The sequence below is a fragment of the Dipodomys spectabilis genome, unplaced genomic scaffold (genome assembly GCF_019054845.1).
Source record: "Dipodomys spectabilis isolate Male_0828 unplaced genomic scaffold, ASM1905484v1 ptg000023l, whole genome shotgun sequence".
Lineage (NCBI taxonomy): Eukaryota > Metazoa > Chordata > Mammalia > Rodentia > Heteromyidae > Dipodomys > Dipodomys spectabilis.
Window position 1 is genome coordinate 5020038 of NW_024870700.1, and position 24445 is coordinate 5044482.

The 24445-nt window shown below is 46.7% G+C and overlaps 1 protein-coding gene across 2 annotated transcripts in view; it reads right to left on the reverse strand.

Annotated features, from left to right (window-relative positions):
• Pknox2 (PBX/knotted 1 homeobox 2) overlaps nucleotides 1–24445 on the reverse strand; it is a 200702-nt gene that overhangs the window by 82278 nt on the left and 93979 nt on the right. For both annotated transcript variants that reach the window (XM_042674890.1, XM_042674889.1), the window contains exon 2: nucleotides 16615–16728. The gene's annotated coding sequence lies outside the window, so the exon portion shown is untranslated. The remainder of the gene's footprint in view (nucleotides 1–16614; nucleotides 16729–24445) is intronic.

A 24445-nucleotide genomic window follows, 5' to 3' on the forward strand; every position in this document is an offset into this window, starting at 1 on the left:
TTGGACTGGGGTGCAGGGGTTGGGGGCTCAGGGCCTTAAGGATGAGAAACAAACTCTAATTGGGAACTGACTGGCCAGCTGGCCCAACAGCATTTGTTCCTGGCCCCTGACCCTAGCTGGGACTAAATTGTATGTGCTGCTGAGGTGGGGTTGGGGATGGGGATGGGGGATGGGAGGGACCCGCTTTCCTTTGGCTCCTCACTGCCTCCCAGGCTTGCTCTACACTACAGCCTGGGCCCACAGTTGGCACCAGGACAATGGGGAGGGGCTGTCTCTCCCCTGTGACTCGGATGGTTCTGTTTTCTTCATTAATTGCTCTGTATCCTTCGGCCTTCTGGTAATAGTTTTCTTTCTTAGCCTCTGGGAAGTCAAAGCTCCCCCCCCCCCCCATTCTCTTTCCTCTCTCTCCAGCCCCTCTGGTATTCTGTGAGGTTACTACTCTTACAAAATTGTAAAGAAGCTGGAATGGTGCTGCCTAGGGTAGAGGGGTGGAGAGGGTGGTCCTGTCCTTCCCTTCCTCTATTCCACGCCCTCCTGTGGTTCCCCTTAGAGTCCTCTGTCCATCTGTCTGTCTGTCTGTCTGTCTGAAACACACATTTGGTTTTCATGAGGTTCCTTGCTCTGCTATTGTAGAGGAAATGGATGTCTCATTCCCTGGCTGGGACTCCATTTCTCCACCTGCAGACTCAATCGGACAAGAGGACTCCAGAGTTCATTCTCAGGTCTCAGGGATCAGGAAGGCCTGTGTTCTAGGCCCCCAAATCTGGATCGGACTCCCAATCTGGATCGCACTCCCAGTAGAATTTACCACTGATCTGTGGCTAGGACAAGTCACACCCTTCTTAGATGGAAGAAGGAAGGCATCTCCTTCCCCCCAAGAAAAATGTTTTCAGTCTTTGCTTCACACCAACCCCCTTCCCACCCCCAACTCCCCACATTAGCCCTTGACACATGGTTATCGAACTGAATGCAAACAGTTGGATTGGAGCTTTATTTCATGACCGGGCCAGCTTGCCTTCCTTCCTCCTTGATTCATTTCTAAATGAGGATGGGGGAACTCTTGAAGCCAGGGAGCCAGGAAGTCTCCACCACTACCCCTTCCCCAAAGCCCAGACACCCCCAGCTTACTCCTCTACCTCCATCCCTAAACCTTTGGCTCTGAGCAGTTACCCAGGCTGGAGTTCTGACGTCTAGACAGATTTGCAGGAGGCTGAAATAACACCGTGAACTCAGCAGGAGGGGTGAAAAGCTGCATTAGTAACCTGGCTGGCTTTAGCTTCTCCCTCGGGGGCAGCCGCCTCAACCCTGGCACGGTCCTCTCTCTTTCCCTTCAGTGGTTTATGCCTTGTCCTGACCGGCTCTGGTCCAGCTCCCTTCCCAGAAGTGGCCTGTAGGTGGCGTCACAGGGCCCTTCTTTAATTGCATTATATAATGTAACCTGTTTACTAAATCATGTAATCAGTCAGTCGCCTTAGGATTTACAGCTTCAGATGTGTATGGAGAATTGGACTTTGAGTCAAATTTAAAAACAAATAAAAATGAGAGGCAGCTGTTGCTGATAGTGTGATATTCATCTTTTGGAAACAAATTCACCCCAGTGCTATAAATTATGCCTGGAAAAAAAGTGTTGTTGGTGGGAAGGAGTTGGCTGGATCTCCTCTGCTGGCAACTCAGAGCGATGAATCTTGAAATAACGGTGTCAACCTGTCACTGATTTCATGTGACTCTGTGGATTTATCTAAAGAAACACAGGCGTGCACACACACACACACACACACACACACACACACACACACACACACACACACGCCCCAGGTGGCTGCAAAACCCAGGAAGAGCTAGAAATCACAAGCCCAAAGCTGAGCGTCTTCTGGAACTCCAAGGTCTCCAAGCCTGGGGATCCAGATTAGTACAGAGGACTGGGTGGGAGGGGGAGGGGAGCATGGACAAGGATAAGGCCAGTTTGGGGGGTGGGAGGGTGACGTAGTAGAGAGAGAGGATCTCCCAGATGGGCTGGGAAGCTTTAAAATATGAGCAGGGACCTAACCTCCCATGTAACCTTTCTGATTAATATCAAGGGCCACTGAGGTGGGGATTAAGGAATGGTGAGAAGAGAGGCGCCTCAGAAAATGTTGCACCTCAAACTCATCAAACATTATTCCAGTACTGTGGGGGCCAGGAGACAGCTCAAAGGTCTGAGGTCTAAAGTAACAAGAGTGCCAGGGATTCTCTGTCTCTGTCTCTTTCTGTCTCTGTCTGTCTGTCTCTCTCTCTGCTTGATTCAGGGTGCTGGAGGCCAATGGGGCCAGGTAGTCAGATCAGACTTTGGCTGAGGCTTGGAAGCCAGGACATAGAGCTATGTCTCCATCACTGAAAGAAAGACTGGTGGTAGAGATCAGGATTCACATTTGGGTCCTGCTCACTGTATCCCAAGGCTGGCCAGCTCCAGGAGTTCAGACATGAACCTCTGCTCAGGGCTTCCACATGACTTGGGTCCCAGGACACACTGCCCCTAGCCCAGAGCTTGTTTCAGTAAGAGTGTCATAGCCAGGAGGCCCACTTCCCAGGTCCCCCCCGCCCCCGCCCCCTGCTCCTGGGGGAATAATTCTTTATCAGACTCAGCAAGTAGCAAAGATGCCACAGGGCCCTTTGGCCACCCATTCTCTCACAGTACCGATGGTCATTTGCTGCCTTTCCGTGGTGCCAAATTATGTCCTGGTATCATGATGCTGGTCTCTAGAGAACAGAGTAGGGGCAGAACAAATGCCAGCAGGAGCTCTGGCTAAGAGCCATTGAGATGGCTCCCTCCATCTCTCCTCCCCTGCCCTTAAGTGCCTGGTGGGGTGAATGGGCTTTGGAAGGAGATGCTGCCCAGCTCCCCAACTTAAGCAGTGGCCTGTGTCTTACTTCCAAGGGCCTCTACCTCCTCTGCTTGCTCTATGCCTAAGGCCTTTCACTGCTTGCTATTTATCTGGAATAACAACAAGTCCCTGTGTGGCTTGGCCCACAGGGCATTTATGCACCCTAGATGTCATTTGTGGTCCAGCTTGGATCTGAGCACCAGTTCCAGAAACCAGTTTCAGCCAGTGTATGGGGGGGGGGTTGTCACCCCACCTCCCTGTGTCCCAATCCAGTGGGGAGGTGTTCAGTGATCACATGGGTGTAGAAGTCCACTAAACGGTGTTTGGATTTGCCACCCCCTCTACCCCCACAGCCCTGGCTCTGGGCCCTAGGGGCTGTTGGTGATCACAGACCCCCATCAGGGTCCTCAGCCTCTACCCCCACCCACACTCCCCTGTGGTCAGAATTCACCTTCTTTGAACTTCATCTTGCCCAGGTCTCCTGGAGAAGAGGCCTGCCATCTTGCCCTGCTGCTGACTGGCACTTGGTTCTGGCTTGAGGATGGGGGTGGTGGGTAGAGGTGGGGGGTGGTCCTAGTTCTTTGGGGCCCAGAGTTCGTGGGCTACCACCTTCCATCTGCCACTTCTCCAATTCATCAATTCTTCCATTTGGTTTAAAAACACAGGCCTGAGTCTTTTTGTTTTAGTTCAGCATTGGGACTTGAACTCAGGGCCTGGCTTCTGTCTCTGAGCTTTTCCTTTTCTTTTCTCAAGGCGAATGCTCTACCAGTTGAGTCATGCTTCCACTCCAGCTTTTTTAGTTTGGTGACTAATTGGAGATCCGAGTGTTACAGACTCCCTTTCCTGGGCTGACTTTGAACTGGGATCCTCCTTAGTACTCAACCACCTGAGTAGCTAGGATTTACGGGCATGAGCCCTTGTGCTCAGCTTCAGGCCTGAGTCTTGAGCCTTCCTCCCCTAGCTGCTTTTGTTTTTTGTTTTTGTTTTTTGGTCGGTCGTGAGGCTTGAACGGTCGGTCTTGAGGCCTGGGCGCTGTCCCTGAACTCTTCAGTGCAAGGCTAGCACTCTACCACTTGAGCCACAGTGCCACTTTTGGTTTTCTGAGTGGTTTATTGGAGATAAGAGTCTCATGGACTTTCCTGCTAGGGCTGACTTTGAACTACAAACCTCAGAGCTCAGTCTCCTGAGTAGCTAGGATTACAGGCGTGAGCCACCATCGCTTGGTTCTAGTTGCTCTTGTTTTAACACACAGGGTCCAGAGACTGGTGGAGACCTTCCTTGCCTCCCTCCCTGCTTAGCTGTCATACCTTCCCTGGCTTCAAAAAGCTGCTGATATATTTTACAAACTGAAACAGCAATTTAATTCCCCCTGATAGCGGCAATTGTCCATTAGATCTTCCTACAGAGGAGCTTAACAATAATTCCTTTCATCCAACCGCTTGCTTCTTCTTGATCTGAGAATCAATCCCATAAATAGCAGGCAAGAGTTTTCACATTACTCTCCCCCTCCAGCTTTTAGCATTTTGATGAAGATTCTCATCTCTTCTTTAAGCACTTTACAACTTGGCAATTTTTCCCCCTTTGGTTCCTTTAAACAAAATAAAACAAAAAGAAAAGCAGGGTGGGGGAAAAAAAGCAGATTGGCTATAAGGGGAAACAGTGCTCACTTTCTCCTGGAAGGAAGGATGGATTTTCATTTTCTCCCACAGGAAGGCAGGGAATGGAGGCATGGCCTCTGATGGTACCAGGTGACTCCACCCCCAGAAAGGTATCTTTGGTATGTTTTTCAATCATAGCATTTGAACTCAGGGCCTTGAGCATGCTAGATCACTCTTGAGCCACCCTGCCAGCCCTTTCTGTGTTGGTCATTATTGTTTGTAGATAATGTCTCAGACCAACCTAGACTATGATCCTCCTATTTGTATTTCTCTTTTGTACTGGGATATCAGGCATGCACCACTGTACCATTGGTTGAGATGGAGTTGCAGAAACTTTTTGCCCAAGGTATCCTGGAACCACAATTCATTCATCTCTGCCTCCCAAGCAGAGACTTGAACTACTTCCCTTGAATATCTTTTAGCATCTTAATCTCCATGCTCACTCATAGTTGGGTCCTGCTTTTGTCAGTAATGTCCAACTCACTGTATTGTTTTTGCCTCCAAGAGACTTTTCCCCTGGTTGTACCCTCAGAAATGGAGGTTAGGGGCTCCAGCTGCTCCCCTGGCTGCTGGGGGTGGGGAGAGACTTCCTTTGATTTATTCTGTTTCTTTCCCATCACTCACACCACCATTGATTCTACCCTCTCCTTCTCCTCTCCTGCCCCCCTTCTATCTATTCAAAACAACCTGAGTGGGAGAGACAGAGGGAGGCGCAGAGAAACAAGAGAAGCGTGAGACGCCTTTGATTCAATTATTTTTCTTTTCTTTTGAACCTCCGGGCAACTCCAGTGATCAAGGACAGAGGAGAGCCTTCCTGTCCCTCCTCTTTGGGTGGCAAGAAGGGTGGATTGCCAGGGCACCCAGGAGCCCCACCAATCCCCTGAGATACCACCGAGTGCTCTCCTGTCTGCATACACATGGAGAGAAACAAGTCTAAAGATGAACCCAGGGACCGGAGTCCCCCTCGACAAACCTGATTCCCAGGTTTATGATTATTATTTGTGGAGAGCTGACAGCGGCCGCTGCTCAGGAACGGAGCTCAGAAAACAACATGAGCCGGGGCCCTGGAGGCTCGCAACTCATCAGAGACAGACAAACAGCAGACACTGGGGATCCAGGCTGAAAATCACCTCTCTGCAGCCCTGTCTGCCTCCTCTCCCTTCAGGGATCTTTCTTCTTTCAGGCAGGCATGGGTATGGGAAGTCCCTAAGAGCTGGGAAGAGGCAGGGGCTTAGTAGTACAGTGTGGGGGCTACATGGAGCTGCTATGAATGCTCGCAGAATTTTCTGGCACCAGAGGCTTCTAAGAGGGTCAACCAGACTCTTGTGCTCTCTGAGAAGGATTGGACCATCTCCTGTGGTGCCTAACTCCCAGTTCCAAGTTTTAGAACTTGTCTCTAGGAGAAAATGAGATGAGTTTTGGACTGGGCTTAGGTTATCACTCAAAATCTATTTGTGGCCAGGCACTGGTGGCTCACACCTATCATTCTAGCTACTTAGGAAGCTGAGATCTTGAGGATCTGGTTCAAAGCCAGTCTGGGCAGGGAATTTATCTCCAACTAACCACCAAAAAGCCAGAAGTAGAACTGTCACTCAAGTGGTAGAGCATCAGCCTTGAGCAGAAAAGCTAAGAGACTGAAGATCAAATCTGAAGTTCAGGTCTGAAGTTCAAGTCCCAATACCAGCAGTACGCATTGATCACACACACACACACACACACACACACACACACACACACACACACACACACACACACACCACAGCGTTTGTGTCCAGCCAATGGGTACCTTTCCCTGGGGCATTTGTGGTGAGCTCAGTGCACCGTATAAGAGAAAAGGGCTAGACATCAGGATCAAGGCCATGGCAACTCTATTTATTAGCTGAAGAGGGAAGGCGAACCAGGTTTGATCCTTACTCATGTTGGAACAAAGGCAGGTATGTTGGTCTGTTTCCTTATCGCCAAGAAAATCAGCCCCTGAGGGAAGGGCAGATGACAACTATGATGTGAGAGGAAGGACCCTGGGCAGTGAGCCCATCCTGGAACGGGCCATGGGAAGACACACCTCTGTCACCTGACCTAAAACGTGCCCTGCACACTTCTGGCTGTCTCTTGTCTGTTGTTCAGGTGTTCCATATTGTAGAACTATGTCTTTTCCCTGTATGAAATCGAGAATGACTCCAAACCTTACTCATCTACCAAGCTTCTTTTCACTTTCCATCCCAAGATTGTGCTGCCATTCAGAGTTTTGCCCAGATGGGGGTGCTGCTCAGGGATTGGTCATTGTGCACATTTCTATGCTAAGGAAAATGTCTTTCTCATCCACACATCCCATCTGGCCCATAGCTCTCTACTCCCCAGCAGAAAAGCTCATGGCATTTTCCTTCTAAGAGGAAAAAAAATGCTATCGGACTTCCAGGGTTTCTTTCCTGATAGAGCCTGAAAACATACCTGCACAGTTACAATTCAATTTCTTTGGCTCACTGTTGAAATGCAAAACAAATAAATCCGGGAAGGATAACTCTATAAATCCCAGCTGCTACTTAGATCTCAGTAAGAACAGTTTGTTAGTCTCCTTCCCCGGAGTGGATTTTGATTAGGAGTGAAGCAATAATATAGAATGAATAAAAACTGACATTATACAGATAACTTTTCTTATTCTTCTCAATGTCCCTATGGAATCTGCATTGTGATCGCTCCTATTCCTGGATGAGAAAAACTGAGGCCTAGTGAGAGTTTCCAGATTATACACAGTCTGATCACACAGTCTGAATGTCTAGGAATGAGAGTGGGAAACACCAGAGGAGGCATGAGACCCCTAGAAACTAGAGAAGTACAGAGAAGGCATGATTAATTATAAAAACAAGTTGGAAAGTTTGGACTTGAGTCCCCTAACATGGACTGTCTTTGGACGGTTGCATGTCCCACATTCTTAAGAACTATTTTGTGGAAACCATAATTGCATTCCACATGTGCCCAGAGTGGGGCTTGCTTCATTACTACAGGTCCTGTTTGTTGGTTCAGCCATATGCTGGAGTAGCCATGTTGCCTATTTATGCAATTATTTTATTATATTTTTCTCTTGTCATTTATAGAATGAGGGAGTAGGAGATCGAAAAATTAAAATACTGATCCCAATGATAAGTAGGGGGACTTGTAGGCCTAAGAGCCAGACAAAGATAGAAAAAACAGAGTGTGTTAAATGTGGCAAATCTTAAGCCTCTGTCACAGAATCAGCGGACTGTATGCTCAGCTGAGAAGGGAAAGACTAACATTAGAGAGTAAGCATGTGCTGGGTGCTGGTGGCTCACGCCTGTAATCCTAGCTACTCAGGAGGCTGAGATCTGAGGATCATGGTTTGAAATCAGCCTGGACAGCTAAGTCTGTAAGACTCTTATCTCCACCTAACCACCAAAAAACCAGAAGTGGAACTGTGGTTCGAACTGTGGTTCAACTGTGGTTCAAAGTGGTAGCACAGAAGCTCAGGGATAGCACCCAGGCCCTGAGGTCAAGACCCATGACTGACAGAGAAAGAGAGAGAGAAAGAAAGAGAGAGACAGAGAGAGAGAGAGAGAGAGAGAGACAGACAGACAGACAGACAGACACAGATACAGACACAGAGAGACAGAGACAAGAGACAGAGAGGAAGGAAGGAAGGAAGGAAGGAAGGAAGGGAGGGAGGGAGGGAGGGAGGGAGGGAGGGAGGGAAGGAAAGAAGGAAGGAAGGAAGGAAGGAAGGAAGGAAGGAAAGAAAGAAAGAAAAGAATAAGCATCACCTGATATATATGATCAAAGATTTCATCTCCCAAAGTGGTGTATAATTGGCAACTGGATCTTGCGTTCTAGCTCTCTGGGAAGAACTTTGGGACTGAATGGGACACGTATGAAACCAAGGATGCTCATCCTTGACCTTGACCTCGACCTCCACTGCTCAAAGCCAGGGCTAACTCATACTGACCAGCTTCTATCAGCATCTCCTCCTCCTCCTTAGCCTGGACTGCGGGTCTCAGGTGACATGAGCGAGGGGGATTGTACAGCCAGCCTGCTCTCTATGACGCGCTCCACTTGGCTTTCTTTCCTCACTCCACCCATGGCTGCCTAGAGACCACCCACAGCTGCAAAGAAGTCCTTGTCCTAGAATGAAATCCGTCCATGACTCACAGGCAAAGAGGCACCTGGCACTCCCTTTGGAAAGTCCGGTTGAGAAATACTAGTCCCAACCCCCCCCCCTGCCCCCCTCCCCCCAAAATCAGAGCACTCTTCCTTTTTGCAGAAGCCTTTTGCTGATCACTTTTTGTTGTTGTTGTTTTTGGTGCTGTTACTGGGGCTTGAACTCAGAGCCTAGGCACTTCCCTTAGTTTTTTCCACTCAGGGCTGGCACTCTACCATTTGAGCCATGGTTCCCCTTCTGGTAGTTAATTGGAGACAAGAGTCTCATGGACTTTCTTGCCTGGGACTGGCTTTGAATCATGATTCTCAGATCTCAGCTTCCTGAGCAGTTAGGATTACAGGTGTGAGCCACACTGGTGCCTAGCTCCTAGCCACCTTTATTTTATTTTATTTTTTGACACTTCCTGATCTTCTCCCAGCTAAGACAGACTGAGGGCAGCAGGCCACAACCAAGGAAGCCATCTTTACAGGTCATCAATGGTATTATTACATCCAGCCTCCAAAGCAGGCAGTCATCAGGCAGAAGGACAAGGGCACCAGAGCTGTGTTCTACCTCCCACTGGCTCTTGGCTGCTTCTGACCAGCCCTCACTCAACCACCGCTAGCCATGGGAAGAGAATCTGCGTGTGTGTGTGTGTGTGTGTGTGTGTGTGTGTGTGTGTGTGAGAGAGAGAGAGAGAGAGAGAGAGAGAGAGAGAGAGAGAGAGAGAGAGAGAGAGAGAGAAGAGAGTGCCGGTGTACTTATGTGCCTGCATGCTTGTGTGCTGGTACTGGGGCTTGAACTCCAGACCTGGTTCTGTCCTTTAGCTTTTTCTGTTCAAGGCTACTACCCTCTCAGCTGCCACAGCTCCACGTTCTGCTTTTTGGTACTTCATTGGAGGTAAGAGTCTCACTGACTTTGCTGCTGTGCTGGCTTTGAACCTCGATCCTCAGGTCTCAGCCTCCTGAGTAGCTAGGATTACAGGTGTGAGCCACCTAAGCGTCCAGGTAGCAGCCAGAATCTTTGAATGAATGCTAGCAACTTGTCTGAGTAGTATCACTTAATCCTGTTGCAAGAGCTCATTTCCTGTTATTATGGTGTTGGGTAGAAAACAAGGAGCCTGGCCTTCAGCACAGAACCTTTGTGGACTTGACATTCAACACTGTACCTCTATTTTTCCTGTAGGTCATGCCAATGCAAGGACCAGGAGGTGGAAGAAAAAGAAGAGAAGAGAGTTTGGCACAATGGACCAATTAGGATGCTCTGACTGAGAAGAGGTACTCACCTCCTGGGACCTGAACATTTGTTTCTCCTAATCTTCCAGGGTCAGGCTGCTCAGGGAAAAGCAAGGCAGAATCTTGACTTCTAGATCTAGCATTTCTATCTACAACAGACTAATGTTGGCTGACAGGAACACTGCTTGGGAGATGTCACCAGGGTTAGAAGAAGTCAATCCCACTAGGATACCAGCTTGCCAAGGCTGGGGCAGATCTCTGCTATTTGCAGGCCTCTCTGTGTTTTCTTTTCTCTTAGGGCCTGTCTGCAGTCAGAAGCTCTGCTTTGGGACACTGGGAAAAACAGACTGTGGTCTCCTTGTCCTGGAGCTCATAAAAAGGTTTTACTTGTGAAACACTCTGATCATCAAGATTATTTCTCTAACAAAAGCTATGTGTGCATGTGAACTGAGAAGTGTAGGGTAGGCAGAGCGAGAAGAAGCATTAAGGAAGCTCATTGCCGCATGACTGAGGAGGTTGAAGAGAGTGGTCCCCAACGCAGGTACAGATGCTAGAGAGATGGGAGGGTCTCGGGAACAATCCACAATGGATCTAAGCCTCTCAGACCACCATCAGAGAGCCAGTAGCACAGGAAGGGCCCTGAGTAGTCATGAGATCTGATGTTTTCCTGGACCCATGGGGAAACTTGTTCTAGGCCATGCAGCAATGTTGGTGATAGGCAGGTTCTACGTAGCCACTTCTGATCAGTTTTCGGGTGCTGTGCACACAGAAGTTAACAGCTCCTCAAGGAGAAAATAGACACTATAGAGGAGAAATGAAAATGAAAACTCTCCTGGTCTGCAGTCAAACACGTGACTATTTACTTGGTAGTATTGGGGTCTTGCTCTTCCATATGAACCAGGCCCAAAGCTCTTTTTTTGCTTTTAGGTGGTGTGTGTGTGTGTGTGTGTGTGTGTGTGTGTGTGTGTGTGTGTATGTGTGTGTGTATTCCCCCCCAGATAGGATCTCATGCTTTTAGCCTGGGCCTGGTCTTGGAAAGATCTCCTTAGTTATGCCTCCTAAGAAGCTGGGATGCCAGGCATGGCCTGTGGTACTCTGCCTGGCTGATAGGTGGCTTTCGATTTAAGAGGATCCCAAGGAAAGAAAAATGAAAAGAAAGAGACACTGTAAGTCTACAATAGCAAACAGTGGTGAATTTTCAGAGCTTTAAAGAGAAAATAGAGCCAGGAGCTGGTGGCTCACAGCTTTAATCTTAGCTACTCAGGAGGCTGAGATCTGAGGATCATGGTTCAAAGCCATCCGGGCAGGAAAGTCCGTAAGACTCTTACCTCCAATAAAACCACTAGAAAACTGGAAGTGGTGTGTCCAGAGTTCAAGCCACATGACTGACAAGAGAGAGAGAGAGAGAGAGAGAGAGAGAGAGAATAGAAAGAAACGGAAAGTTCCTATGGCTCCTCATTGCATGATGGGAAATGAGGAGGCAAGGGAACAGTGAGACAGAGTTGGGGTAGGAGTTGAGTGCTAAGAGTATTTGCCTAAAATGGGAAAGGTTGTGAACTCCAGGAAAAGGTTTTGAACCTGGGATTTTGCATTTAGATCATCAGCCAAGTGTGAAGACAAAAAAAGTCACTGTTAGAAAAGTGAACACTCTGTGTATTTCTCATCATTATAAAAGATACCTAGAGGTGGTATTCCAGCAAAACAAACCTGGTGCTATAGGGAAATGCAGGAGGAGGGCAATATGTACACAAGAAAGAGCTGCAGCTCAGTGTGCCCAATGGAAGGGGAAATGCAGAGGGCAGGCGAGGGGTCTCAACACCATGGTGCGCCTCAGGCTTGCACTGGCTTGGGATCCATCTCCTGCCTACAGCCAGTCACACTATGCGGCTCTCTGGCTGAGCAGTATTTTCATACCTCAGTGGGTGTGAAATGCCTTGTAGTGCATTTCCATTTTCTAATCAACCTCTAGTGATGGTCCGGAGATAGAAACAACAGAATATAAAGTTTCTAAATTGGAACAAAGAATGTAAATACCAATACTATCACTATATTACTTGATATAATATCGTATATAACATATATAATAATAATTATATTATATATTATATAATGCATATTATCTATAATGTTATGTCATAATATATTATAGATAATGTACATTATACAATATTTTATGTATATTACATTATAATATAATATAATATATTATATATAATATACAATATATATTATACAATACATGTAATATATTATAATATATAATATACAATATATTATATTATATATAATATAAATATATATTATATATCATGACATAATATATATAATATATGTAATATATAATACATATAGTATATATAATACATATAATATATATAATATACAACACATATATCATATATAATACATATGACATATAATATATATTATATTATATATTATGACACAATATATTATATATAGTTATATATATAATAATTATGTAATATATAATGACATAATATATTATAGATAATAGTCATTATATAATTATATGTCATAATATATGTGTTAATATATATAACATATATCATATGCTACATAACTATACATTATGTTATTTTATTATATTATAATTATATTATCTATTAATATTAACAATATTAATTAACCATATAAATAATATTTATATTATATATTATATCATTATTATATGATATAACGATATATAATGATCATTATATTTATATAATAATGATATAATATATGACTATAATATATATAACATATAATGGATGTAACTATATTATATGATTATATAATGAATAATGGCTAATTATATAGCTCATATATACATATACATATATATCTCATACATATGCTATATATAATAGTATAATATTATACTATTATAACTATATAACTATGTCAGTTTCCATGGGGAATCCTGAGAAAAGTTCTATCCTGTGGGGAGTAGTGGTGAGGAGGGACTGGACTTGGAAGGGAAACCTGGAGAGAGCACACAGACCCCTGTGCTTAGTGTTCATTGTAGATAGAAAGAAACAGCTTTATTGATTAGCATAAGCAAAGGCAACTTGGGGCTGCTGAGCTGGCCTGGGACAGGAGTTGGACTTTTCTAAGCACTTCTCATGTGCTAGATTTTGTGTGAGGTCATTGTCACAGAAGCCCTGTGAGGAAACCATGATTATCTCACTTACATAAAGGTTATGATGGGCTGGACATGTTATCACATGCCTGTGACCATTCTAGTTCTTGTGAGGAGCCAAAGGAGAATCATGAGTTCAAGGCTAGCCTGGACTACACAGTGATACTGTTTTTCAGAAAAGAAAGTTGCTGGGTGCATACAGTCCTAGATGTGAGGATCTAGGTTCAAAGCCAACCCAGTAGAAAAGTCAGTCAGACTGTTATCTCCAACAACTCCCCCAAAGCTGGAAGTGGGGCTGTAGCTCAAGTGATAGAAGAATACCAGCCTTCAGAGAAAAGGCTAAGTGAGAGTGCCCAGGCCCTGAGTTCAAGTCCCAGAACCTCTCTGTCTCTCTGTCTCTCTCGGTCTGTCTGTCTCTATATCTGTCTCTCACTATAGTGGAAAACCCAAGTTCTAGTACTTGCTCAAATTCCACAGCCAGCAAATGGCAGAGCTAGACTCTGAACCAAGGCTGGTCTGAATTCAGGCAGGAAGCAGAGGGTGTCATTAAGCGTAGGCTAACTCCTTGGTAAGAAGAGAAATGTTTTTTCCAAATGGGCAAACAACGCATACTTGCTTTCTCCCTGAACCTTGAATGAAGAATTGGTTCCTTTGCAGAATCTGGGGTGCTTTGATTGGTTTGTGGGAACTAAGACTCTCTTGCCCAATAGGACTTCAAAATTTTCACCTGGGAGGGTATTACCAGCTCAGGGAGGGGCTTCTCTTTTTCCATATCCCTGTACCTTCACTGGGCCTCCAGAAAACACCAACTAGCTTCGCTGGGGCTCAGGAAGAGGAGAGACGCTGGAGCCCAGAGTTTTTGTTTTCCACATCTTCAGTCCCATCTCCATGCTCTAAGCATCCTCAAAGGCCCCTTAATGGTCCTGACCACCCCTCAGCTGTGAGCTGGCCCCAGCCCCTTCCTGTGTCTCGCTGGGAGCTTCTGCCTCCACTGAGCCTCTGCCTTGTGGAAGGGAGGCAGGCAGGCAGGCAGGCAGACCCGAGAGAATATGTATGTCAGTTAAGGTTTGTCGTTTACACGTGGAGATCATTAACGAGACTTATTTTTAAATTGTAATTGCAAAATGTAAATGCTCCCCAAACTGATGTGTAATTGCTACCCCCTCCACCCCAGCCCTTCCCCTCTGGTGCCAGCCTTGCAAGGAGAGAATTAGAAAATAAAAAAGGGGGTGGATTATGTAAGCAAAACGAGTTTTTTAAAAAGAGAGAGAGAGAGCGCTAAGAATTGAAGTGAGACAGCTGGCGGCTTTTCTGATTGCCACACTTCCAGCATTAGCTGCAAAAATTGTCCTTGCCAGTTGCATCCATCCATCCATCCAAGGAATAGTGTCAGCTGTACTAAGTCCCCAGGACAGACATGCTGCTTGCCACTCACTTTGAACCACAGCCCATGGTCAGTGGGTGTGTACATCTTGTGGAGTGCAGCGGGCCACAGGAGGGGATAATATTTGATCTTGCTTCTGTCTAACCCATAAAACCATTCTATTCTCCAGAGAGACACCTCCAGTGTGGAAGGTAGGAGTTGTCCACCCCTATCGTACCCCCTAGGTAATAGTGGGGTGTGGGGGGGGACCCAGAAACCACAGTCTTTACCTGGAGAGAGTAAGGTTCTCCTGAAAAGGCCATAGGATGAGAATTGGTTCCTCTCCACTGCCCTTGAACATACTCGGTACTGGTTGTGCAATTGTGGAAGCCTTGCCCATACTTTCTTGTTTTACTTGCTCTCCCAGCCTGCCACATGGGCAGTGAACTGCCTGCAGTATCATTGTGCACAGGCTCCAAATGATTAAGGTCATCCTGTCCCTGGGGTGGAGTGGCCCAATCAACAATGGATGGCTTTCCTTCAAGGAGGAGGAGCCAGCCTAACCTTCACTACAGCGATGACACACAGCTCCCCAGACAGGAAGTGACTCTACCAGCTACCTGCTTTGGAAAGCTGGAGTGGAACTTTCACCTGTGTTGCTCTCTCTCCCTCTCCCTCTCTGCAAGGATTGCGAGGAATTTGGCAACGATTACTGCCGATTTCCTGTAAGGTCACCCTGTCCCAAAGACATCAAGGACATTTACAAAATCCTGGACAAGGTCCTTCGAGTTGGGGCTTGATCTCTTTGTAAGAGATCCAACCCTTACAATAGCATTAAAAAAGAAAAGGCAAAAACAAAAAGCAAAATAAAACAACAACCACAGGGAGTGAGGTGCTGGGTGGCTCCTAGCTAATCAGGAAGCTGATACCTGAGAATCGTGGTTTGAAGCCAGCCTGGACATGAAAAATCCTGAGACACTTGCCTCAGCAAAGAGCCGGAACTGTGATTCAAGTGGTAGAGTGCGAGCCTTGAGCAAAAAAGCAAGCAAGAGTACAAGGCCCTGAGTTCAAGCTTGAGTACCAGCACAAAGAGAGAGAGAGAGAGAGAGAGAGAGAGAGAAAACAGAGTTGATACAGCACTAGCTTTGAGCAGAAGAGCTGAGGGACAGTGCCCAGGCCCAGTGTTCAAGCCCCACGACTGACAACCAAAAAAAAAAAGAAAAGAAAAAAGTTGTTTCTAAAAATTACGTATCTAAATCCCTGCCATACAGGTATTTGCCCCTATGACAAAATGAAGTTACTTAAGAAAATACAAAAGCCAACAAGCCCGTTGAGCATGATGGCTTAGAGTTCTAATCATAGTTACCTGGTGGTGGAAATCAGGAGGGCTGAGGTATGAGGCCACAACAAGCAAACTAAAAACATCAAAAACTAAAACAACAACAGCAACAAAAACAAAGAGGCCTCATCTCAACCTATAAAAGGCTGGGCTTAGTGGGACAAGCCTCTCATCACTGCTAAACATAAGTAAGAGGATCACAATCCAGGCCAATCAGGCACAAAGCAAAGGCCCTGTTTGAAAAATAGCAAAGCAAAAAGGGTGAGGGATGTGGTTCAACTGCTTAGCAAGCCTGGGCCCTGAGTTCAATCCCTAGAACTGCTAAAAATCCAACCAACTACCCAAATCTGATAGAGTCATATGAGATTCTCTGATCCATAATCAAAGGACCTATTTCTCCTAGTTCATCTACTGATGAACACCTGGCCAGAGTACCTTCAGTGTGCATCAGAAATCACTGGGGTACAAATTTGTAGGCCTTCACCTCAGCACACAGAATCAGAGTCTCTGGCTGTGGGGTCCAGGAATTGCATTTGTCACCAACACCCCCTAGTTAACACTCAGGTGAGAACAATTGTTTTAGAGAGTTGTGATCATCATCACAAATGTACATAATACCCTTCTCTCCGTAACAACAACTCCTTGCTCACAGAACACGAAAGCTGAGTACACAGGGACGAAACACAGCCCTTGTCCCTAAGCTAAGAATGTAACACAAAGACATGAAAAACCCACCTGGCATTTGCTGTCTCAGGCTGTCTATGCTGCGCTGATACAGCGCAGGTGGTCAGCAAACCCTCAAGGCAAAAGGCGTACTGCCCAGGGGATCGGCCTAAGGTGTTCAAGAACAGAAAAGGAGTCCTTACTGTTGGGTGATCCCGTCGTCTCTGGGATCCTCTTCGTGGGGGGTGGGGGCTTACACCCCTTTTCTCACTTCCAGCTGAACTAGAAAGGCTTCCTATCCCCGGGAACCAGAGCACCTGCGTGGAAAGGAAGAGCAGTCCCCATCAGACACAAAGGACTCCCGGCTCTGTTCACTCACTCTTCTCTTCCTCCCTGGGATATATTCTATTCTAGAAGGGATGGGTGCTATTTCCTCTATACCTATCCCTACCATATTTACCAGTCAACTCTGTCTCCTCAGTGTGCTTGCTGAGGCTTCTCCCCCCTCTCCACCCGCCCCCACCCCTCCCTGCCCCGGGTTCATCTGGAGCCAAATCTCATCACAGGTTGAAGAACTCTGTTGTTGCCTGCATGCTCTCCTGGGTCCAAGTGTGCTGCGGCCTGTCTCTGGGAGTGATCATGGGCCCTAGGAAAAGCGGCAGACACCTGTTCCAGGACTCTGGGGAAGTTAGAGGAAGGGGCAGCGGCTGATGCGAATGACAGGCTTGGCTAGGGGGTCTGCAGGGACAGCATTGGGGTGGGATCGGAAGCCACCTGTGGGCAGCAGGGGAGAAGAGCTGGGAAAGGAAGGGATCAAAAAGCAGGGAAAGACAACCTGCAGCCTAACAGTGGTTTTGACCACATGACATTTGGATTGAGCTTTAGGTTAAAGGGTATTAATTTTATTTTCTCAGTATTTGAAAAGAAGCAAGGCGTGTGCACTACAGTCCGAGTGGCCAGCCCTGGTATGAGAGACAAAGCTACATACCTCCTAACAGTCCCCCCCTTTCCCTTGAGGATGTGTTGCTAATTTGACTCCAACAAGTCAGGATGGCAGGGTGGCAGGAAGAGGGGTCTGCTCCCCATCTCAGTTGTACTTTGGGGGGCAGCATTGGACAACATCACCAGCCAAGAGTCCCAGCCCTGCACCAGAGGGAAATGCATCTTTAACATTAACAGCTCCTTCCTAGTTAACACCATCTTACTCTCCTTGTAAAAACACATTTACACCTTAGTAAAGAATGTAATTAACTAGTGACATGACAACAGGAGGAGCTAAGCAGTAGCCAGGGTAGGAGTGGCATGGAAGAGGTGGAAATGTAGATGTTTGCCTGAGCCTCAAGTGTGCATGTGAGCACCACGTGTGTGTGTGTGTGTATGTGTGTATCTCTGTGTGTGTCTGTGTGTGCAAACTGCTGCAGAGGTGAGGGTGGTAGAAAGTTAGTATCTGAGGTTCTAAGGGAGGTCTAAATTCCCAGCGGCAGGACCGAGGAAGCTGGGGTACCGAGGAAGCATTAGCTGAAAGACTTTCCAGGGGTGGACAGGTAGCTATGAGCAAATGCTCTCTGGATTGTCTGATCTGGGACAGCCACACAGAAGAACCCAAGAGATCAAACCAATGGAATGAGTAGGCACAGTGAGAACCGGGTTATTCCTGTGTCATTTCTCCTCGTACACTGCTCCCCCTTCATGATGACTTTGTCCTTAAACTCTGTGACAATTCACAGGTCTCTGGCCATGCAGACTGCAAACTCAGGACATGTTTCTGATCTCTACTTCCTCCAAGCCCTCACCTAATTTTTACCACCACTGTCTCTTTTCTCCTTCCTTCCTTCCTTCCTTCCTTCCTTCCTTCCTTCCTTCCTTCCTTCCTTCCTTCCTTCCTTCCTTCTTTCCTCCTTCCCTCCCTCCCCCCTCCCTCTTTCTCTCAGAGGGCCTGGGTGCTATCTCTGAGCTCTTTTTGTTCAAGGTTAGTGCTCTACCACTCGAGCCACAGTGTCACTTCTGGCTTTTCTGAGTAGTTTATTGTCACGGACTTTTCTGCTTGGGTGGGCTTCCAACGTTGATCCTCAGATCTCAGCCTCCTGGGTAGCTAGATTACAGGCGTGAGCCACTAGTACCTGGCTTTCCTCTCTTTCTAGTCAGGGCTGAAGAGGTCTTTCTTTTCTTTCTTTTTTTTTTGGGGGGGGGGTCTGGTCGTGGGGCCTGAACTCTGGGCCTGGGCGCTGTCCCTCAACTCTTCAGCTCAAGGCTAGCGCTCTACCACTTGAGCCCCAGCACCACTTCTGGCTTTTTTCTTTTTGCTTATGTGGTACTGAGGAATCGAACCCAGGGCCTCATGCATGCAAGGCAAGCGCTCTACCACTGAGCCACCTTCCCAGCCCAAGAGGTCTTTCTTTTCCAACCCCTTGAAACAACCTAACCAGGGACCCTACCAGTCAGGATCTCAGTTCCTCTTCATCCATCCCATCGACCCCTCAGTGCATCCGAGCGGGGGACTTTATCCCCACTCACTGAGGACCCTGGTGCCTGCCAGATGCAGCCAGAACAGCAACAGCACTCACTGCGCTTCACCAGCTCACAGCGGGCTCACCACCTTCTCCAGGACTTTCAGGAGCTCGTTGCTCACAGAAGGTACTCACCAACATTGTTAACTGCCTTAGAGCAAGTACAACCTTCTGGATGTCTCTCAGTCTTTCTAGACTTATCTTCCACTGTACTTCTTTTATGAAAACACACCTTTTCCTTTCCATTCTCCATACCTGGCCACAGCTTCCCACTAAGGCTCCAATTCTGCCTTCCTACCTGACAAGACCTTAGTAGCCCTTCTTCACTATTCAGCTTCAATGACCTGGCAGGGCTACCTTCATAGCCAGAAGCCATTTTCCCCCCCATTTCTGTGTTTCCAAGCAAGTGCTGTTTGTCATTCTCTGGATGTTTGTGTCACCTTGCATCTGGAGCTATGGTTATCTTAGACGTCTGCCTTCTCTTTTCTAAATGCAACCTCCTCCTGGGCAGAGACTCTGGATCTTTGTAAATTTGGGGTTCACAGAGGACCAGCATATGTAGGAGGCTTGGGGAAGTCAAGCGCATGCTGGGATTATGATCAAGTGGTAAAGGTCTAGCCTAGCATGCAGAGAATTCCTGGGATTGATCTTTAGTACCACAAAAAGAAGCAAGTGTGGAGCTTGCTTAGGAAAACAGCAGCAAGTGCTATATCCTCTGACTCCAGCTATTTTATTTTTCTACCCTCCTCCTCCTTTGCTCTCTCTTTTTTCTTGTATTTCTTATCAATTCAGACACTTGCCATTGTAAGCACTAGACCGCGGCTGGACACATTGAGGTTGACGTGTCTAGAGAGGCATCTAGGCCCATTCCTGGGAGCCTTATAGTGCCAGCCTCAACCACTTCATTTTCCCAGTGCTTAAGGCCCAGGATGTGGCAGGTAAGAGGAGTGTTTGGTGTGCGGCACTCATAGTCCAGTTGGAAGATATTGAGGGGCACTTGCTTGTCACCAGCAGTGTCAGTATGATGCTGCTACAGGCTGTTGGTCTCAACACCCCTTCTTTTGTCAGAGCCCACAAGGACAAGGCCAGGGTCAAGGCTGAGAAGGGAGGAAGTGCGACCCATTTTATGTGGCCTTCACTTCCCATCCTTCCTGTGGCCCTAGGGCACTAAAGTGTCTGGGCCCGCAGCATCCATAGATCCCATCTTTCTGCTCTGGTTGCATCTTTGCCCATCCCCATCCTCGGATGGCCTGGCACAGAGGGCCAACCAGCTTTCCACTCAGGGATTAATAAAAATGCACATCAGCAAGAGGAAGGACGATCAGAGGTGACACCAGCATGCCACACAGGGCGCTGCTTCAGGCCTACAATAGACATAGATTTCTCTTTTCCCAGAACTGACAACTAGCTAGTTCCACTTGTTTCCTGACAGCCTGAGGAAAGCTTGGAGGCAGAAATGTAGCCTGTAATCTCCTTTCTGTCACTGGCAGAGATTCCTGTGGGTATCAGGAGGGCAACTCACATGTCAGAAAGAATGGAGGAGGAGGAAAGATAGTCCAGGGTAGACGGAGAGGAGACTGCCAATGGATGGTGGTTCTCTTTCTTACCTCAGCCACCATATAGTCTACCTCCTTGCTGTGCATCTGTAGTTCATGCCTATAATCCTAGCTACTCAGGAGGCTGCGATCTGAGGATCGCAATTCAAAGCCAGGCCAGGTAAGAAAGTCTGTAAGACTCTCTCCAGTTGACCACACACACACACACACACACACACACACACACACACACGCTCAAGTGGAGTTATGGCTCAACTGGTTAAAGTACAATCCTTGAGCCATAAAAACTAAGGAACAAGCTGGGTGCTAGTGGCTCAGGTTTCTAATCCTAGCTATTCAGGAGGCTGAGATCTGAGGAAGATGGCTCAAAGCCAGCCCAGGTAGGAAAGTCTGTGGACTCTTATCTCCAATGAACCACCAAAAAAGCTACAAGTAGAGCTGTGGCTCAAGTGGTACAGTGCTAGCCTTGAGCACAAAAGCTCAGGGACAGTGTTTAAGTTGCAAGATGGGAATCAAATAATGAAAAAGACAATTAATAGGTGGGAATGGGAGGGGAAAATTGGGAGAGTATGAGGGGAGGGGTGACATTGTCCAAAAAGAAATGTACACCCTACCTGACTTATGAATCTGTAACCCTCTGTATGTCACCTTTAATAATTAAAAATTTAAACACACACACACAAAGAAGGGACAGTGCCCCAGGACTGGCACTAAAAAAGGAAAGAAAGGAGGGGCTGGGAAGGTGGCTCAGGGGTAGGGTGCTTGCCTTGCATGCTTGAGGCCCTGGGTTTGATTCATCAGCAACACATAAACAGAAAAAGCCAGAAGTGGCGCTGTGGCTCGAGTGGTAGAGTACTGCCTTGAGCTGAAGAGCTGAGGGACAGCGCCCAAGCCTCCCAATGGACAAAAAAAAAAAGAAAGGAAAGAAAGGAAAATGTCCCTTTTACTCCTATTACCTTTCCAAGAAGATAAGGAGCTGGGGGTGAAGTCACTCTGCCCAGCCCTCACTATCTGCCCACATGTATGTTACCTGGACCATGCTGATGGGCATAAGCAGAGAAGCCTGAGCCTGTTTTGCCAGCTTGCACTTAGACCTTGTGCAGATGAGTAGGACAGTGGGAAGATCGATTTTCTAGACTCTCTAGACACAAAGACCTGTCTTCTCCATATTAGGATACTCACCCCACCTCCCACCCCAAATAAAAAGTGCCAAGGTCCCTGTCATGAATGGTTCAAAAGCTATACGAGAGGGCTCATTCTGGAGTCCTCTGAGATGCCCCTGCTCAGTGCAGTGATGGTCTGCCTGCAAGAACCTTCCAGCATTTCCTCAACGGTGGGCATCTGTGACTATCTTTAGTCTCCTCTTGCCTGCCTCTTGGGGTGGGCAAGCTAAGCAGGAATGGCAGCCAGTGCCAGTTCTGCCACCAAGGTGCTTGGTGATGCCAGACAAAATCCCCTGCCAATCTTAAATCTATTTTGTCATCATCGTATCATTGATCTTTGCCATCATCATCATCTGTAAACACAAAACTGGGCCTGAAACTGATGTTTCCAATTCCATTCTTGGACAAGTCTTGCACTTCATCGTTGTCTCAGAGGAAGCCTAGAATTTCAACAGAGTGAGGAGACTGACCTCCAAGAGGCCGGACTCCATTCCTCTGGGAGGAGAGAGGGTCCATGGAAGCTCAAATAATGCACAGACTTGCATAGGCTATTTCTCCCCCCAGGCAAAAGCCTGGAAAGACTTGTTGGAGCCTAAGAAGATGAAAATCCAAATTTCTGAACTTCCACTCTTGTACTTTGTCATCAGCCTGGACCTCTTCTTGCCAGACCTTCTGTTACTTCCACATCTGAACCTCTTCTGCAGCTGAGCTAGGCTGCTATTGCCCTGACACCTAGAACATTCGACACCTGAACCCACTATGTCCTGCTGGAGGGTCTGTGCCTGCCTTCTTGCCTCTCTGACTTCAGCTCCAGTTCACTGCCCAGTGCCAGTGCTGATCCTACCTCTCTGCAGCTGAAAGGTCTGCTTCTTGCACTTCCATCCATCATTGCCCCTAATCTCGCTCTCTTTTCTGAACTTCTGCTCTTTTTTGCCTCAATGCCATTGTAAACCCGGAAAGACAGACCTGTGTTTTAATTTTCTTATTTCCTCCACATAAACCTAGGTTAGCTCAGGGCCACCTGGATTCCTGTCACATGGAGAGGAGTCACTTCTACCAAATATGAACTCAGATCAATGCTGAATCCATGCAGTTGAGAGTTTGCCTGCTTAGTTACTTGTTATTTGTTGCTGAAGGCATTGCAATTCTCTCTATACTTTAGTGTGTCCCTAAATTAGGAGCTTTTGATTGAACTGAGGATTATTTCATGTGTACTGATGTTAAGTAGGTGTGGCGAAAATAGTACAGTGGATAATGTCAGTTAAAGTTGGATTTAAGTGTTAAGATCTTCCTCTTTTTTCGGGGGTTGTGTGTGTGTGTTTGTGTCTATACTGGGGCTTGAACTCAGAGTCTGGGCATTGTCCCTGAGCTTCATTTTCTCAAGGATAGCACTCTAACACTTGAGCCATAGCTCCATGTCTGGCGTGTGTGTGTGTGTGTGTGTGTGTGTGTGTGTGTGTGTGTGTGTGTGTGTGTGTGTGTGTGTGAGATTAATTAGCAATAAGAATCTCATGAATGTTTCTGCCTGAGCTGGCTTTGAATCACATCCTCAGATCTCAGCCTCTTGAGTAGCTAGGATTACAGGAATGAGACACAGGCACACAGCCTTTGTATAAGTCTTACAGTAATTGTTTCCCTATTTCTGTAACATGGGAATAGAAATACCTAACTTACAGGCTTTCTTAGGATTTTATGATATTAACATCATACACAGGATGTGCTTAGTGAGTTGTAGAGGGCTATATAGTGTCATCAATCAAACCTTTTTTTATTGTGAAAATACTGTACAGAGGGGTTACAATTACATGGGCAAGGTAATGAGTACATTTCTTATCAAGCATTGCAATCAAACCTTTAATAATGGTGACCACTGTCATTAATGATAATATCACATTAATAGTATGTTTAGCTCCTACGTGGTAATTCTGCTTCAAGATTTTGTTCTCTGAAATTTTCTCCCAAGGCCCCCTCCCCCATAAAGGGTTATTTATTCCCTCTTCTCTGTTCCCCCAATAACTGGGACCATAGCTCCAAGAGAAAGTCTGAAGGTCTTGGCCATGAACTGTAGGCTGTATCGGGGAATCATTCCCATCTGTTCCCATCTGTGTTCTTATTTGAAATTCCGAGCTTCAGAAAGCAGCGACTCAGTTGTCTCTAATTTGGGCTTCCATCTCTGGCCTAGCATCCGGCTCAATGTGTGTTTCTGAAATGAGGGAATGGATGGATGAGCAGAAATGCCCAAAGCAGTCAAGAGACCTGGGCAGAGTTTGACCAGGCACAAATTTTATGTCTGGAGAAATGGACTAGAGGAAGAGACTGGCGATTAAAGCATGTTCTATGAGAGAATGTATGAACTTTTTAAGTTGGCCAGGAGCAGTCCCTCAATTAAAAAAAAAAAAGTTTTCTTTCTTCAATCATCAGACTTAGACATTAAAAATCTGTAAAGTCCTATTTATTTCTACCCCTCCTTGCCAGGGCCTCCTTCTTCACTCCTACACACAATTTCTTTCCCTTCTGCTCTCTGGGCCCCTGTTCCCTGCTCGCTCTTGGATCCTCTGGATGACCTTGGTTCTGAGGCAGCTTTCTCCAGAGGCAGAAAAAGATAAACTGCATCTTGATACCAATTTACCACTATTTTCTGCTCTGACCTCAGCTACATTTCCTTCCTTTCTGTTTCCACCACACCTTAGCTCAGCAGTAGCCTTTAACTGGTCTCTCTTTAGCCTACTCCATCTTTGAGGATGGTGCTAGTAGCTTAGAGCCTCCTTACCTTAAATGTCATTAGATTATATAATCCTAAATAAAACC